This window comes from Mesocricetus auratus, unplaced genomic scaffold (assembly GCF_017639785.1).
Source record: "Mesocricetus auratus isolate SY011 unplaced genomic scaffold, BCM_Maur_2.0 Super-Scaffold_100007, whole genome shotgun sequence".
In the NCBI taxonomy this organism is placed as follows: domain Eukaryota; kingdom Metazoa; phylum Chordata; class Mammalia; order Rodentia; family Cricetidae; genus Mesocricetus; species Mesocricetus auratus.
The window spans coordinates 21820798-21838504 of NW_024429191.1; positions in this window are offsets into that span (position 1 = coordinate 21820798).

Below are 17707 nucleotides of genomic sequence, written 5' to 3' on the forward strand. Positions count from 1 at the left end.
CTGCATTCAGCAGGGCCTTCACACAGGCATCCATGGATATATGTCAGTGCTGTCAGCTTAGCCAGAATGGAGAATCTTGGACTTGTTGATAGGAGCAGTGAATAGCTTTTACAACTAAATGACAGTAGAGTCCAAATTGATGAGTCAAGGGGGTCCATTGACTACTTCTTTGATCATCGTCACTGGAGCTTCAATAGAATAGAGACTGGTTTAGTTCTATTAAGTAGGGCAAAATAGAATTAATGGGATTTGACTCTCAAATATTCCATTAACACACTGTAACTGTTCTCTTTCCCTCCCTTTCTTTCTCTATTAGTCTCCTCCTTCCCCTCTTCTTCCTCTTCCTAAATACTATCTCTCTCTTCTTTACTCTGAGAAAAATAAGTCTCCAGGATATAAGCAAACTTGTAAGAGTGTCATGATAAAGAATTGAAGCTCCCCGCATGCAAAGATAAGACTTTGCTCAAGACGAGTGTAGCCCAGTCCACTGTAGAGAGCAGCTTTGAACAAGAACCTTTCCTATAGTTGAAATCTTAGTGCTGATGCTCAGAGGCATTTTCATTCTTAAGCTTCCTTCATTAAATGGCTATGTTTCGGGAAAATGTTTTATGTAGAAGCAGAGATGATTAAAAAGATCTTTTCATAGCTTTATGACTGTCTATAAAGTCACAATGAAGTAAGCAAATAGAAGTCATTCCGTGATGATCAGATATCAACATATCACTGAATATAGCTCTCCCACAAAGATGGATTTTGCAATTTCCACCATTGTCTGACTACTAATTTGGCACACAAATGACTCTGATACCAGTAGAAAACAATATTCCTTATCCACATGAAGTAACATAAGTCAAAGAGAAATAAAATAGCTTACTATCCTTGGCTTTTACTAGACATGGGATTGAAAGCCACTGTAATCCCTGTACCACTTGATCTTCTATGAGACGGATCATACTGCCTCTGAGAAGGTACAGTGCTTTCCAGGGAAATGCACTCATACAGCATGCAGTCTCTGGGGACAGGAATGGAATCACATGGTTGCCTCAGATTTCACTAGCAGCATTACAAACAACAGCAGCCTCTTTCTAAAAGCATGCTGGGAAAGCAGTGAGAGAAATTCCAGACCTTTGGGTCCACATATGCACATCATCTGAGAACATGTGGTGCATTTCATTTTGATGCTGTTGTTTACAGGTGACATACAGCAGAATATCTTTGACTTCCCAATGTTTACTTGTCAAGAAAGCTATTTCTAAGATCATCTTAGTGCTGCTTGCTCAGTCACTCATCTGTACCCAGCAGAACATCTGTCAGAACTTGTCACTTTTATTTAAGAAAGGCTTTGATGCAGAGACATCCTCTTCTAATCATGCTTATGTCTGATTTGACAGTTTTAGAATATCTCATGCATGTGTCCACTACACCTGTTTGGAGAGATCACTTATCAGTAGGCTTTTCTCCTTGACCAATTTAGATAGACTCACACCTTCTTTTAGCTCAATTTCTAGGGAACTAAAAAGTGTGCATTAAAACATCACAGTTTTTGAATTCTCTGAGGACTGTGGGATAAAATATATTATAGAAACAAATGTAATTTATTGCTGGAAAGGAAAAAGCTGTCCATGTAATGAAACACAAAGAAATACAGAATCATAGAGAACTGCACCCTGAATGACTTATTTTCTCTTGAATACTATATTGTCTATGAAATAAGTTGTATTCATTCAGTTTTGTCCATATTTTTACACCACACTACAATGTAAATTAAAACGTATGTGACTGATGATACGTGTAAATTGGATCTCCTCACCTAACCTTACAAAGTCATTAATTGTAACTAATGGCTATCATTTGTGATTCAAAGGAAGACTATCTTAATAATCCCATCAACATTTCTAACTCATTACGGTGTGCATGGGACTCAAAGATTTGACTTATTTTATAAACATTACTACATATAACACATTCAGCGTATGAAATGTTAACTCTTTTGCATTAGTAAGGAACATGTCTCAAAGCAAACATCTCATTCACATTTGCATTAAATAAATTCTTGGAAAGTTAGTCATTTACAAGAAAAGTAGGTAATTATGAACACATATCTTTGAGTAATGGAAGCAAAGCAATTGCTTCATTATGATGAAGAATAATACAGAAAATACAAATGACTGCATTCTCAGTAGATAAAAAAGATGAAATGGCTGACACCCAAGTGTAGGAACACCTACACCTAGTTTACACAGGTTCCTAAAATCTGAATACCTGGACACCCTGAAGAAATTATTTTTATTATAGCCACATCCACATTCCCCAATCACAGGCTATTTGTCAATACCTAGAGCTGTTTCAGGTTTCATAAAGTGGGAAATAGCAGAAGGAATTTCTCTTGCTAAGCAAACTTCAATACAGGGGCAGTCACACAATAAGATTATTCAGTCCAAAATATTGGTAGCAGAGAGGTTAAGAAATTTTGATTTTTTAATTGGTGATATGTCAGTTATAAAATAATGACCTATATCCTATGTCAAACGGCCCAGAAATTTTATCAAGATGGAGAGTGGCAGAAAGATAACAAAAAAATGGGTTCTCTTATAATTTTTCTTTATTCTTGGGAATTTCATATATATGAAATATGTATGTTATCCACCCTCACTTCATACTACCAACTCCTTCTCTGTCCTTTACAGCACTTGTTCCTCCAAACGTTTAAGCATGTGATAGCATGCTGTGGAAGAAATGAAATCTTGATGTATCACAGGATGTCCTTCAGACTTCCCATTTTATTGTGAGGATAGCCTGTGACAGTAAGAAGTTATCAGATAGAAAAACTTGTCTATATTTTTTCAACTGTGAACATATGATACTAGACATATTGGAATGATAGTAGTGACCATTATTGTTTGATTGGCAGTGGCAACTTGTTTGTGCACTGAATTTCAGACAGAAAACAGCACGGAATTGATGATTGTCAATTCCAGCATCAATATTATATTGTGGAAAGAGTTGGAATTTGTGAGAAATGTCTCATTGCCTTAAGAATGTGATCATAAGATTTTCAGTGAATCATTCTCATCCTTTAAAGGCGCTGCCACCATCATAAGGCTTTCTGAGTTTCTGTACACAGTGTTGGTGTTCTGTTCCCCAATTGTTTGTATCTTGCTGGTTTGTGTAGCATGCAGTTTCTTTTATCTCATTTGTTCAATGAGTAAGGAAGGCAGTGTTGAAGTTTTCTTTCACAATTAAGTTCTATACAATTATAAATTAAATTCTAATAATATATTTATCCAAAAATATGATCATGGTATGTGTAATTGTGTGTGTGTTATGATGTGGTTGTGTGTGTGTATGTGTCTGTCTGTCTGTTGTCAGGGAAGTTGGCATGCATGAATGTATTTGTAACCAAATGCTTACAAAGTAGCAACTGCTATGTAAATAAATTAATGATAGTTACTGAAAATTTCACGTTAGTTGAGCAGGTGTCCTTATTCTGAGTGTACATCTTTTGAGTATATGCCTAAGAGTGGAATTACTGGATCTTTTGGTAAGGCTGATTTCCACTTTCCTGAAGAATTTCAATACCGATCTCCACAGTGCCTGCACAAGTTAGCATTCCCACCAGCAGTGGAGGAGTGTTCCCCTTTCTCCACATCTTCTCCAGCATAATTATCATTAGTGGTTTTGATTTTAGCCATTCTGATGAGAGTGAGATGGTATCTTAGAGTTGTTCTAATTTGCATTTCACTGATGGCTAAGGATGTTGAGCACTTTCTCAAGTATCTCTTAGCCATTTTAAACTCCTCTATTGAGAATTCTCTATTTAGTTCTGTACCCCAATTTTTAATTGGATCCTTTGGTGTTTTGCAGACTTTCTTCTTGAGTTTTTATAGATTTTGGAGATCAGCCTTTTGTCAGATGTGAGGTCTGTGAATTTAGTTTCCCATTCTGTGGGCTATTGTTTTGTCTTGTTGACTGTGTCATTTGCCTTGCAGAAGCCTCTCAGTTTCAGGAGGTCCCATTTGTTAATTGTCGATCTCAGTGTCTGTGCTACTGGTGTTATGTTCAGCAAGCGGTCTCCTGTACCAATTAGTTCAAGGGTACTTCCCACTTTATCTTCTGAGGGGTTCATTGTGGGTGGATTTATGTTAAGGTCTTTGATCCATTTGGACTTAAGTTTTGTGCGTGGTGATATATATGGGTCTATCTGCTGTCTTTTACATGCCAACATCCAGTTACTCCAGAATTTGTTGAAGATGCTTTCATTTTTCCATTGTATAGTTTTAGCTTCTTTGTCAAAGCTCAGATGTTCAAAGGTTTGTGGGTTGATATCAGGGTCTTAAATTTGATTCCATTGGTCTCCCTGTCTGTTTTTGTGCCAATACCAAGCTTTTTTCAGGACTATGTCTCTATAGTAGAGCTTGAAGTCAGGGTTGGTGATGCCTCCTGAAGTTCCTTTAGTGTACAGGGTTGTTTTGAATATCCTGAGTCTTTTGTTTTCCATATAACATTGAGAATTGTCCTTTCGAGGTCTGTGAAAAATTGTGCAGGTATTTTGATAGGGATTGCATTCAATCTGTAGATTGTTTTAGGTAAGATTGCCATTTTTACTATGTTGATCCAAGAGCATGGGAGATCTATCTATCTATCTATCTATCTATCTATCTATCTACTTGCTATCTAATTTCTTTTCTTTAGTCTCAAAGTTCTTGTTATGCAGGTCTTTCACCTGTTTTGTTAGAGTTACCCCAAGAAATTTTATGTTGTTTGTGGCTTTTATAAAGTGTGATGTTTCTCTGATTTCGTCCTCATCCCCTTTATTGTCTATATATAGTAGGTCTATTGAATTTTTTGAGTTAATTATGTATTCTGCCACTGTGCTGAAGGTGTTTATCAGATGTAGGAGTTCCCTGGTAAAATTCTTTGGGTCGCTTACATAGACTATCATATCATCTACAAGTAGTGAAAGTTTGACTTCTTCCTTTCCAATTTGTATCCCCTTGATTTCCTTTTGTTGTCTTACTGTTCTAGCAAGAACTTCAAGTACAATATTGAAGAGATATGGAGAGAGTTGATATCCTTGTCTTGTTCCTGATTTTAGAGGAATCACCTTGAGTTTCTCTCCATTTATTTTGATGTTGGCTGTTGGTTTGCTGTGTATTGCTTTTATTATGATTAGATATGTTCCTGTTATTCCGGATCTTTCCAAGACTTTTATCATGAAGGATTGTTGGATTTTGTCAAAGGCTTTTTCATCATCTAGTGAGATTATCATGTGTTTTTCTTTTTCAGCTTGTTAATATGGTCAGTAACATTGATGGATTTTCGTATGTTTAACCATCCCTGCATCCCTGGGATGAAGCCTACTTGATCATGGTTATGCTTTTTCTGATGTGTTCTAGAATTCAATTTTGGAAGTATTTTATTGAGTATTTTTGCATCAATATTCATGAGGGAGATTGGTCTATAATTCCCTATCTTGGTTGTATCTTTGTGTGGTGTGGGTACTAAGGTAACTTGTAAAAAGAGTTTGGCAGTGATCCTTCTGCTTCTATTGTGTGGAACAATTTGAAGAGTATTGGTTTTAGCTCTTTCTTGAGTTTTTGGTAGAATTCTGCACTGAAGCCATCTGGTCCTGGACTCTTTTTAGTTGGAAGGCTTTTTATGGCTGCTCCTATTTCTTTAGAGGCTATAGATTTGTTTATATTGTTTATGTGTTCTTGATTTAATTTAGGTAAGTGATATCTATCCAGAAAATCATCCATTTCCTTTAAATTTTCCAATTTAGTGGAGTATAGGTTTTCAAAGTATGACCTGATGATTCTTTGGATTTCCCCAGTGTCTGTTGTTATGTCCCCCTTTTCATTTTGATAATTAGCATGTTCTCTCTGTCTTTTTTTAGGTTGGATAGAAGTTTTTCTATGTTGTTGATTTTCTCAAAGAACCAACTCTTTGTTTTATTGATTCTTTGTATTGTTCTCTTTGTTTCTACTTTATTGATTTCAGGTCTCAATTTGATTATTTCCTTGCATCTACTCCTGTTGGGTGAGTTTGCTTCTTTTTGTTCTAGAGCTTTCAGGTGTTCTGTTAATTCTCTAGTGTGGCAACTCTCCAGTTTCTTCATGTGGGCACTTAGTACTATGAACTTTCCCCTTAGAACTGCTTTCAGAATATCCCACAGGTTTGGGTATGTTGTGCCTTCCTTTTCATTGAATTCTAGGAAGTCTTTGATTTCTTTCTTTATTTCTTCCTTTAGCCAGGGGTGATACAATTGAGAATTGTTCAATTTCCATGAGTTTGTTGGGGTTCTGCAATTTGTGTTGATGTTGAATTCTAATTTTAAGCCATGGTGGTCTGACAAGATACAGGAGGACAATTCCAATTTTTTTGTATCTATTGTGGTTTGCTTTATTGCCAAGTATGTGGTCGATATTAGAGAAGGTTCCATGTGGTGCTGAGAAGAAGGTATATTCTTTTTTTCAGATGGAATGTTCTATAGATGTCTGTTAAATCCAATTGGGTCATAACTTCTGTTAGTTCCATTGTTAAGTTTCTGTCTGGTGGACCTGTACAGTGGTGAAAGTATGGTGTTGAAGTCTCCCACTATAAGTGTGTGGAGTTTAATGTTTGATTTGAATTCTAGCAATGTTTCTTTCACAATTGTAGGTGCCTTTGTATTTGGGGCATAGATATTCAGAATTGAGACTTCATCCTGATGTATTTTTCCTTTGATGAGTATGAAATGACCTTCTTTATCTCTTTTGATTAGTTTTAATTTGAAGTCTATTTTGTTAGATATTAGGATAGCTATACCGACTTGCTTCTTAAGACCATTTGATTGGAAAATGTTTTCCCAACCCTTAACCTTGAGGTAACGTCTGTCTTTGAAATTGAGTTATGTTTCTTGTATGCATCAGAAGGATGGATTTTGTCTTTGTATCCATTCTGTTAGCCTGTGTCTTTTTATAGGTGAGTTAAGTTCATTGATATTCAAGGATTTTTTTGTTTTGTTTTTGTTTGTTTTTATGAGACAGGGTTTCTATGTATTGTTTTGGAGGCTGTTGGTTCAGCCTGGCCTCGAACTCACAGAGATTGCCTGCCACTGCCTCCCGAGTGCTGGGATTAAAGGCGTGTGCCTCTACCGCCTGGTGATATTCAGGGATGTTAATGACAATTGATTGTTGATTCTTGTTTGCTTTGGATCCATTTTTGGTGGTGGTTTTGTGTGTGAGTTTTTACCCTATTTTTGACTTCTGGTAAAGTAAGATTATCTATTGCCCATGATATTTTGTGTGTAGTTAACTTCCTTGTGCTTGAGTTTTCCTTCTAGAACTTTCTGTAGTGCTGAATTTATGGATACATATTGTGTAAATCTGGTGTTGTCATGGAATATCTTGCTTTCTCCATCTATAGTGATTGCGAGTTTTGCTTGGAATAGTAGTCTGGACTGGAATCTGTGGTCTTGTAGTGTTTGTAGAACATCTGTCCAGAACCTCCTGGCTTTCATAGTTTCCATGGGAAGTCAGTGTAATTTTGATGGGTTTGCTTTTAAATGTTATTTGGTCTTTTTTCCTTTCCTGCTCATAATATTCTTTCTTTATTCCATATGTTTGTTGTTTTGATTATTATGTGGCAAGGGGACTTTTTTTTGGTCCAGTCTATTTGGCATTTGGTAATCTTCTTGTACTTTCAGAGGCATCTCCTTCTTCAGGTTGGGAAAGTTTTATTCCATGATTTTGTTGAATATGTTTCTGCATCATTGACCTGAGTTTCTTTGCCTTATTCTATACCTATTTTTCTTATGGTTGGTCTGATCATGTTTCCTGGATATTTTGTGTTAAGGATTTGTTAGACTTAAGACTTTCTATTTCCTCTAGTTTATCTTCAGTGCATGAAATTCTGCTTCCATCTATTGTATTCTGTTAGTTATGCTTGCATCTGTAGTTCCTGATTATTTATTCAGCTTTTCTATTTCCAGCATTACCTCAGTTTGTGTGTGTGTGTGTGTGTGTGTGTGTGTGTGTGTGTGTGTGTGTGTTTTGGCCTCCATTTCAGTTTTCAGGGCTTGAACTGTTTGAATTGTTTCCTTCATCTCTTTGATTGTTTTTCCTTGGCTTTCTTTTAGAGATTTGTTAATTTCTTTCATTTTTGGTTTGTTGGTTCTTCTATTTCTTTAAGGGATTTTCTCATATCCTCTTTGAGGACCTCTATTATTTTCATGAGGTTGTTTTGAAGGTCCTTCTTTTCGTTTTCATCTGTGTTAGGATGTTCAGGTCTTACTGGTGTAGAGTTTCTAGACTCTGATGGTGTCATACTGGTTCTTCTGTTGTTGGCTGTGTTCCTATATTGCCATCTTCTCATTCCTTCTTTCAGTGGGAACTCGTGGGGTCTCTTCCTTTCCTGGTGTGTTTGGGTCTAAGGATCTCTTCCAGTACTTTCATGCAGGCATAATACTCCGATGGGTCTCACAATGGATGCAGGTGGGTCTGAGAAACTCTTAAGCACAGGCGAACACTGGAGGGAACTCAAGCACAGGGCAGGGGCTGGAGGGGACTGAAGGCTGAGGTGTGGCTGGACTCAGGTGATCCTTTCTGGTGAGGCAGGTTCTCTCTAGACACAGGGAACTCCCAGGGAGAAGGAAGCAGGGGATGTGGGGAGTTGGGGCCCAGAGCAGAGGCCCGACTCACCTCAAGTACTAGGCAGGGACTGGAGGAGACTCGTGGTGAGAATATTTGCAAAACCATAAATTTATTCATGAAAATATACAAAAAGATGAAATTCTATGAAGGCTTTTGAAATCTGAGTCAGAGCGAAAGAAAGTATTACAATGGTGCCATGATCAAAGTTATTATCAATTGGCATCTTGATATGGAAATATGCTTTACTGTACAACCTTTGCATTCTGCTTAAATGTGTCCAATTGAACTTTTGGAGCCTGGAAGTAAGGACCCAGAAAGAAATACAAAGGCACATTGAATACCCATATCCTTAGATAACATACATGAAAACCCCATTTTCTGTGATATTTTTATTCTTATTTATTTTGGGTAAATGATCCATCCCAAGACACTTAAAATACAAGTAATAATTTGATTTGGAAAGTTTTCAAATATACAAATTAAGATTTCAAGGACAGTTGATGCATTAGTTAAGTATCACATAATTTTTTTCACTTAGAAGATACATGGACATCCTTTAGTTCCCAGAATTCTAGGTGATTTCTTGTAGAAATCAATTGTAAATAAATAAATAAATTCAATAAATCTTTAGAAAACCTGATGAACAAATAATAGGACCCAACATTTGTACATTTATTCTTTTCCTTTAAAAGGAAAGGCAGCAATACATCAGATACAAAATACTGACCTTCTGTATCTGATGGCAAAGAGCCCAGAATTGGTACCAAAATTAAGACAGGAAGAAAGTGATGAAGCTAAAATAGCAGAAAGGTTTTTTGATGTGCCCACATATTTATCATCGAAGAAGCTTTTGACATAGAACTACTCTTTAAAACTCCAGTTAATTTTGTATTTTATTAACTGAAAACCAGTTGCTTATTTCAGTCTTTCTTTTCATTGACACTCTATATGAAAACAATTCTTAGGAAGAAAATGTTATATCCTTTTACTACTTTCTTAAAACCATTCAGAAAATTATTATGTATACAGCAATTATGCAATGTTATATAGGGCCTCACTATATAATCACAACTAGCCTAGAATTCTAGGTTGAATTGAACGCATAGAGATCACCCTGCTTTTGCTTCCTAAATGTGGGAATTGAAGGCATGTACCACCCCTCCTGGATTATACAATTTTCTTTGCTAAATTTTCTAACTCAACATACAATTTACATCATTTCCTCCTCATCTTTTCTCCCCTCAACCCTTTCCATATTTATTCCCCTCACTTTCTCACAAGTTTAAAACCTGTAGTCATTAATTTTTGCTAAATAGTGAGCCCTGAAATAATCAGTATACAAGTAACATACATATTGAGTATCTTATATTTATATATTAGTAATATAGGCATATATACATATCTGTATCTCTTAAACAGATATCTCATTGGAAATCATTTAATAATGATAGAAGGGAGAAAGTCCTTGAAAAAATGGAGATAATGCATTCAATATTGGGCAACATGTGTATTATGGTTTCATAAGGTACATCTTAGAAATTCTTAGGCCATTAAGTCACTGTTGTTGCATTAGTTATAATTCCAACTAAAACAACTCATTCGATATAATGTTAAAAATATGAAAAAGCAGACTAGTAAACAGAAATAGTCTCTTGCTTATCTAACATTTTTAATATATCCAGGTTTATTAATAAGAGATAAAGATGTGTACTCTAGTTAAAGTAAAACCAATGGCATTAACTGTGATTAAAGCAGTTGAAACATGATTTCACTCCTAAACTCTTCTCTGAAATGGCTTACTCAGTGGAATTACATTTGATCAACAGTTTAATGGCTTGAACTGTCTGATATTGCATTATTTGTAATTGAACAAATTCAATCATCTTCCAGCAGTTAGCTGTTGGTGTTCTTAAGTAGGAGGTTCAAGCAGACTCTACAAGCATAAACAAACAAACAAAAAACATAGTACTAGCGCATCTTCACAGGAGTTTCAATTCCATTTAGTCATTATTAAAAGGTAAATAATTGAAACCAAGCACAGTGTAACTCACCTATCTAGATAACTAAGGTAAACAGAGATGAGAATGGAAACTATTTTGTGGTGTGATTACCTGAAATGATATGCCCCAATAGACAATACTCACAGCAGATTTGTTAGTAATAGCCTTAAGTAATAGAAAAAAAAAGTTGAGATAGCCATCATAGCAGCATGGATAAACAAACAGAATTTTATTTTTACATGAGCATTTTATTTATAAATATACAGGGAAAATGTACATAGCAATAAAGTCAAGTATCAGATGAATTGTACCTTGTAAAAGAAATTTGTAATGAAGAATTCATGTTTCCATTTGGGAGGAGTCATGTGGGAGCAATTAAAATTGTGCTGTTAGTTCACATTTATTTGAGAAGTAAGAATGTTACTGTTTCCACTTGCCTCTACTCTTTGGTGACTTCTGCATATATTTTTGATGCTTGTTTACAAAATAATTAAGCACCTTACACATGATCTTTGTCTTAACCCTAAATCTTTTTTTAAAATTAGAAACAAGCTTGCTTCACATGCCAATCCCAGCTCCCTTTCCTTCCCCTCCTCCCACACCTCCTCACCAACTTCCCCCTGCCCCCCCACCCAATCCCCATTCCATTCCCCAGAGAGGATGAGAGCCTGTATAATCCTAAATCTTATAATGAATATCATTTTTATCAATATCTTTGTAGATCATTCATTGAACATCATAACTTGAGCCTTTTAACCTCTCAATTCTTTTTCTTAAATAAAATTTTACTATTCTTTAATAATTTCATACAATATATTTTGTACATATATTTTGACAGTGTTCACCTCCAACTCCTTCTGTTATCTCCTTCCAGATCCATCCAGTCCTCTCCCAACTTTGTGGCCTCTTTAATTTTTTTTTAACAACCAATCAAGCCTAACTTGTGCTGCTCATCTATTCAGGTTGTAGATATAGGGCTACCCACCAGAGCATGATTGACCAACCTGTGGCTAGACTCTCTCACCCCAAAAAGACACCAGTGTCAACAGCTTTAGTAAGGAGTCAGTGCTGCCCTTTTTGTGTGAGAATATTTACTAGCTCGATTTTGTTCAGAATCGAGTTCTTGATTATAGCAGTCATAGTATGTGTAGAAGACTGTTTCATCACAATCTTCCTGGATCTCTGGTTCTTTCACTTTCTGACCCCGATATCCAATGGACTCTGAGCATCCGTGAGAAGAAAGGTGATACCGATGTCTCATTGGCGGCTGAGTATGTCACAGTCACCTTTCCTCTGCTGCGAATGGTGACCACTTCTTGGTCCCAATATTATTGCACAAAGAAACATATCTGGTGATGTTTTTGAGCTGCACTAAGTTATGGATATAAGGATACAAATTCAGACAGCTGTCCATTAGCAAAGTAAGGGCGATAGATTCACCCCTAGTGCCTCTGAGTTCTGTTCCTCTAGGTTTTTGGCCCAATTTGTAGTTCCAGGCTTTTCACTGTATAGTTCTTTCACTGGTTTGTTAGGTTTATTACTCAATTTTTGTTTGAGCTTGAGGCTATTCTAAGTGAGACTGCTTCTTGACTTATTTCTATTTCTGCTTGTTTTTAATGTATAGAATGGTTTCTGGTTTGGGTATGCTAATATTTAACCTGCCAATTTGTTGAAAGTATTTATTAGTTCTATGTGTTTTTTGGTAGAATTTTGGGAATATTTCATGTGTAGACTCACGTTGCCTTAGGGTTTCTATTGCTGTGAAGAGACACCATGATGACAACAATTCTTATTCAGGAAAAATATTAATTGGCACTAGTTTACAGTTCAGAGATTTCATTCACTGTTGTTATGATGGGAAACATGGTGGACTGTAGGCAGGCATGGTGCTGGAGAAGGAGCTGAGAATTATGTGTCTTGTTCTGCAGGCAGCAAACAAGGGGTGAACTGTCTCCCACATTGGGCATTGAGCAGATAGGCGACTTAAAACCATGCTCCCACAGTGACATACTTTCTCTAGCAAGGCCACTCCTATTCCAACAAGGTTACATCTCCTAATAGTGGCACTTCCTATAGGTCAAGTATTCAAACACAGGAGTCTATGTGGACCATAGGTATTCAAACCACCACATATGCCATCAGTAAATAGAGGCGCTTCGGTTTCTTTCATTTCTGTTTCTAAGTCTTTCATTTTTATGTCTTAGTGCTCTAGCTAAGTTCTTAAGTATTAGGTTGAACATGAGTGATGAGAGTGGACATTTCCATCTTAATGGGAATGCTGTGGGTTTATTTTTCTTTCCCCGCATTTAACATCATGATCGGTACTTGTTTGTCATAGATAGTCTTATTACATTGAGGTAACTCCTCACATACAGAGGTAATCCCCCATATAGAAAGAGGCACATCCCCCTATCCTAGACTTTCCAGGATTTGAGTGCAATTTCTTCTTTGAAGATCTGATAGAAATTTGCGCTGAGTCTGGAAATGAGCTTTTATAGTTGGGAAATTTTTTTATTACTGCTTCTGCCTTATTGTTTGTTAGGGGTCTGTTTAAAATATTTACTTCATCTTGACTTAAATTCCATAGGTCATATATACACAGAAATTGAATTTTTCAGATATACCAACTTAGTGGAACATTAAATTTAAAGTATGTCCTTATGGTTATTAATGTCCTCAGTGTCTGTTTTGTAATGTCTCTCATCTCTAATTTTATCAGTCTGAGTTTTCTCTGTCTTTTGGTTAATTTAATTAAAGTTTTGTCTATTTTCTTTTTCTTTCCGCACACATAGACCTAGTTAAAAATACAGAATCTAAAAAACAAGTAAACAGAGGTTTTAATACTCTTACTAAATCATTCAATATATCCTATTAGGACCCAAATGGCTGAACCCTCAGTTCCATGTAGTCAATCCCCTACCATACCATATAGCCTCAATAAATAAACAAGAATGACAAAAAAAGCTGAAATAAAAAAGTTCTCAACTGAAATTCCCCTTCTGACTTGCTACTGGATGATCTTCCAGTTCTGGAGTCATATACTCACTTAAAACCATGGGCATTTTCTTTTACTAACTCTGCAATTAATCACAACTCTTGTACTTTCTGCCTTTTAATACCACAAGAATACATTTCTCTCTCCCCATCTCTAATGTTCTCATCAGTAATTCTCCTTTGACTGCCTGTAGCCTTTTCTTAACTGGTGTTCTTGTTTCAGGTCATGGCCTCTCCAATCCCTTTTTCGCAATTCAGTCAGTGATTTTCAGAAGTCAAATCTGATCATGTCACTTTTTGACTTATTTAAAACCTGTAAATATCACTATACTGCCTTGAGGATAAATTCCTACTCCTTAGCAGGACATGGAAGGTCACTCATGAAAGAGAATCTACTTAAATTCCTGGCTGCTTCTGTCAAAAGGATTTCATTTCCTTCTAAGCTCCAAAGATAGGATACTTAAGGTCCCCAAACATGCTGCATTTTATTTCAGTTTTTTTATAAAAGATTTTAAATGAAAGCAATTTTCTATTATATTGCTTTGCACTCCCAGGAAGATACATATGTCCCCCCACACACACTTTGCACCCTGTTTATTACGTATCCTGTCTGAATCTATGGATTATAGCATAATTACCCTTTACTTGACAGCTAATAACTACTTATAAGTGTGCACATACCAGTGAACTTGGGGAAGATAGGTACTAGAACAGGAGTGTTGGAAGAGAAAGAAGGAGGGAGTACTGGGAGACCGCACTAGAAATGGGGGACACTTGGTGAGCAATGTGGAAATCTAGTGCAATGGAAACTCCCTGAACTCTACCAGGGTGACACTTAGTAATGAGGAATACTGAGACTGAAGTTGCCAATTTTTATAATCAGGCAAGGCTTCCAATGGTGGGACTGGGATATTATCTGAGTCATAAAATTTTCAACCCACAACCTGTCCTGCCTGAAAGATATCCTGTGGTAATGGTGTAGAACTTTTGTGAGTGACTAACTAATGGCTGTTCTAACTTGAGGCCCATACCACATAAGAGGAAGCTTACATCCAGCACTGCCTGGTTGGCCAGGAACCAAAAGTTGGATGGACCAAAGACCTAGATATGGTAGAACTAAATATGACTGACAAAAAAAAACAAAGAAAAGAAAGACAGAAAAATGAATGGAGAGACTCATACAGGTATTTTGCTATACTCCTAGATCAATGGTTAGCACAATCATCATCAGAGGTCTCCTCTGGCAACTGATGGGAGCAGACATGTAGACCCACAGCCAAACATTAGGCAGAACTCAGGGAACCCTCCAGAAAAGGGAAGAAAGGATTGTAGGAATCTTGAGGTCAAAAATACCAGGAGGACGTAGACCACAGAATCAAGAAAATAGAGTTCACAGGGACTCACAGAGACTGAAGTGGGAATCAGGGACCATACATGAGTCTGTGCTAGGTTCTCTGCAAATATATTGTGATTGTTTAGTTTGGGATTTTTTGTGGGAGTCCTAACAGTGGGAGGGGAGGTGTCTCTGAATCTGTTCCCTGCTCTTAGGAGCCTTTTCCTCCTACTTGTTGCCTTTTTTAGCTTTGATATGAGGATTTGGGCCTAGTCTTGCTACATTATGTTATGCTGTGTTGGTTGGTATCCCTGGGAATTTTCTTTTCTGAAGGGAATCAGAGGATAAGTGGATATGTGGGAGAGCAGAAGTGGGATGCACACTGAGGAGAGTGAAGAGAGGGGAGCCTGAGGTAAGGATATACTGTATGAGAGAAGAATAAATAAAAAGAACACAGGGACGAGGGATCAGGTAATTTTCTCCTGCCTAATAATTTTACTTTCTTCCTATACTTAATCTCATCTTTCCCAAATTGTCTCCCAGGTATGTTTCTGTTGTGGTCTTCTCCCTACCATGAAGTTCCCTTATCTTGTTCAAGAGAATATGGACATTTCCATGGTCATAAAGTTTACTGAAAGAATTCTTGATTAATTTTTACCACAGTTTATACCCATTCAAAGGTAGATGACTTTCTTTTAGCTAGTTTTCTCACAATGAAAATATAAGGGATGGGATCAATGTAAATTATTTTGAATGTGATTACAGGAAACAGTAATAAGAGTAAAGAGACAGAGAGGAGATAGTTGTCAATAAAGAAGTGTTTGGATGTGTTGTCATGCCAGGTACGTGAAGCTTAGTATATTGAGGCATGATTAGCGTACATGTAAAATGTGTTTCTCAGAGTTACTCCAGCTTAAGAATAGTTAAAAGTTACAAAATAAGACAAGTGAACAACTTCCTGAACCTAACACTAGCTCCCTCAGCTTCCTTGCTGAAAACAGGTTACCTGAGTAGGTAAATAACTATTAACTCCTGGACACTTTTAGCTTAGGGTATATCAGCAGATAGATATGACCTCTCATTGCATTAGCTGTGCTAGCCTGTGCAGTTACAGGTATTCAAATTCATTTACTAAATAAGTGAAAAATCTAAAGAAAAAAAATCAATAAAACCAAATTTTATTATTATTTTTCATTGTTATTCTCACTAGCAAGCATTATTTCAGGCACATAAGCACACACTCCTTCCGGACTATCCTTCTCAAACATATGGTTTTATTATCTCCCAGAGGCACCTTGGTGAGAAAAGCACTGGGTTTAATCCTTTTTTGCTAGCCCACATCAGTGAAGAACACTTTTGTAGCCCTCTTTCTTCAGCTTCACAGAAGAGTGACTGTGAGTAATTGCAAGAGGACTACCATGATGGGGTTTGGGGGCACTGCTCCTTAGGAACATTTAGAATCACACTGTGGAGTGGTGGAGCACAGATTAGCTGTGGCCACATGGGATCCAGCAATGATGGAAAGGAAACACAGCTCCAGTCTCCAGAGCTATTACCCTTTGTATTCCCATGAGCTCTTTCTGTATTTTTAAAAAGAAAAGGGACTAAATATAGAGGCTTGAGTGTGGGAGAAGTTGAGTCTTCAAATAGTTTCTTGAAATGTCATGTAAAATGAGGACTCCTGTGGTAAGGACAAAGGAAATGTGTTCAAACATCAGCAGAAAGTGAATGCATATAACTTGGAATTTCTAAAACATTTGTCAAAACCATAACAGAAAATATTTAATTTTTCTTACTTTGGTGAATTTATATGAAGTCTAAATTTAAGTGCTGATTTTTTTGGTATAATTTCCACTTCTCTAAAATTGTTTCTATATTGGCTATTTATATAATATAATTTTAGATTTTTTAATCAAGGAGTTTTGAATTTCATACCACTTTTTTAAAGATAAAATGAATTTCTACTAATCATAGTAACACATACCTGTTAATCCCAGTGCCTTAAGGCTCATGCAGGGTGGTTAGATGCAGACAAATATAAGATGCAGTCACTTTAAGTTAATTTGTGTCAATTAAAATGCAATTGTCTTTGTAGTCATTGGACTTGCAAAAATAGCACTTTGTCTTTGCTATTTTTGGTCTTGAACTCATATAGAGTTGTGCTCTTGGGCTCCCAATGACTCAGAGGCTCTGTATTTCATAAGCCTTGTGATAACAGATGAGAAATGTTGACTCAAAAGGCCCATGGTTAGCTAAAACAGCTCAAGCTCATAGGAAAACAAACAGAACATAGTTTTCTTCTTCCATCAACTGGGTCCTGGGGTTTGAACTCAGGTTGTCAAGTTTGGCAGCAGGGAACTTTACCCACTATGCCAACTCATTGGTTCATGTGTGTATTCCATTCTTTTGATCTTTTGTCGCTAGGGTGCTATGATAGAAGAGTGGCCTCCAACAAATGTTGACATTCTAATCTCTGAAAATAGTAACCATGAAACAAACTATATGTGCTAAAATTCTGTTTTTTTTATAAGCATAAGTAAGAATTTTGGAAAGAGGAAATTATTCTGGATTCACAGTTGAGGCTTATATAGTTACAAGGATTCTAAATGGGAGTCATGGTAACAGACCGAGGGATAAAGCAAAGGCCACATTTATGTGATATGTTTCTTTTCTAACTTCAAAGAGGAACACTAGACAAGAGATATCAGAGGACTACAGGACCTAGAAAAAGGAAGAAGAGCTTCCAG